This window comes from Hetaerina americana, unplaced genomic scaffold, assembly GCF_022747635.1.
Source record: "Hetaerina americana unplaced genomic scaffold, ioHetAmer1.1.p SCAF_20, whole genome shotgun sequence".
NCBI lineage: Eukaryota > Metazoa > Arthropoda > Insecta > Odonata > Calopterygidae > Hetaerina > Hetaerina americana.
The window spans coordinates 7,288,120-7,289,130 of NW_027286764.1; the positions used below are offsets into that span (position 1 = coordinate 7,288,120).

The 1,011-nt window shown below is 35.5% G+C and overlaps 1 non-coding gene across 1 annotated transcript; it reads right to left on the reverse strand.

Moving 5' to 3' along the window:
- Positions 1-273: 273 nt before the first annotated feature.
- TRNAH-GUG (transfer RNA histidin (anticodon GUG)) lies at positions 274-345 on the reverse strand. Its single transcript has one exon. It is a non-coding gene; the product is annotated as a tRNA-His (tRNA).
- Positions 346-1,011: the final 666 nt, after the last annotated feature.

A 1,011-nucleotide genomic window follows, 5' to 3' on the forward strand; every position in this document is an offset into this window, starting at 1 on the left:
GTCGTGAACTTTTTATTCTTTAAATAACCTTTTAGATATTTTAAATGTAGTATTTTAGAATATCAATTGATTAAACCTGTACTTGTTGATGGAAGTTCTAGGACGCAGAAATCATTGGCATTGCCGGTAATTTTTTTTTAAACCGCGTCGTACCGGATGGAAAAATTTTATATTTCCACCTCGGCGAAAATAAATAAAATACAATAGCATAACGAAGATTTTTCCGGGAAAAATGACAAAAAAAACCTCTTGCCGTTTCAGTGTTTGAAACACTGCCGTGACCAGGATTCGAACCTGGGTTGTTGCGGCCACAACGCAAAGTACTAACCACTATACGATCACGGCTATTTCGAGGCGTGCGTGGTATAGGTTCTCAATAAAATTTAAAGAAACAATTGTATTTTGGCAACGAACGAATTATCAATTTGTTCTTTATGATTAACATTTTCGCTACAGAAACTGTAAAGGAATAGATAATATTTCACGAGTCTCTCCAAGACATCTATGCGGAGTCGAATTTTGTTATATATGTGTATCATACTAATAATGCGCTATGTGGTTGCTTCATCTGTTCCACTTGCGATGGGTTAGCTTTTCGGACGGTTACTCTCGTTTTTGATGTAATAAATGCATCACATTTTTCAGCAAAAAGATAACCATAGTACACATTTCGTTCCTTCGTATTTGTCATCAATGTTAATCAGGCCATTCCGTCTCGAATTGGATTACCGAAATGACCGTGGATAAAAAAAGGATCAAATAAGTCAATTTAGACACTTGTCTCTATAGATTTGTATTTCTTTTCAGGAAGAGATTTCGAGCAATATATTTCTTATATCGAAACAGTTATTAAAGTTTAATTTTTCTGTTGCAAATAGTTCCGCTGACGTCCATAACCGCGAGACTTCTACAATGCATGGCGTAAGTTTTCCATAAATTCCAAAGATTGCAACGATGAAATTTTCAGTGATCGTTTGCACATTATCCTATCTAACGTGACTGTATCTGCGG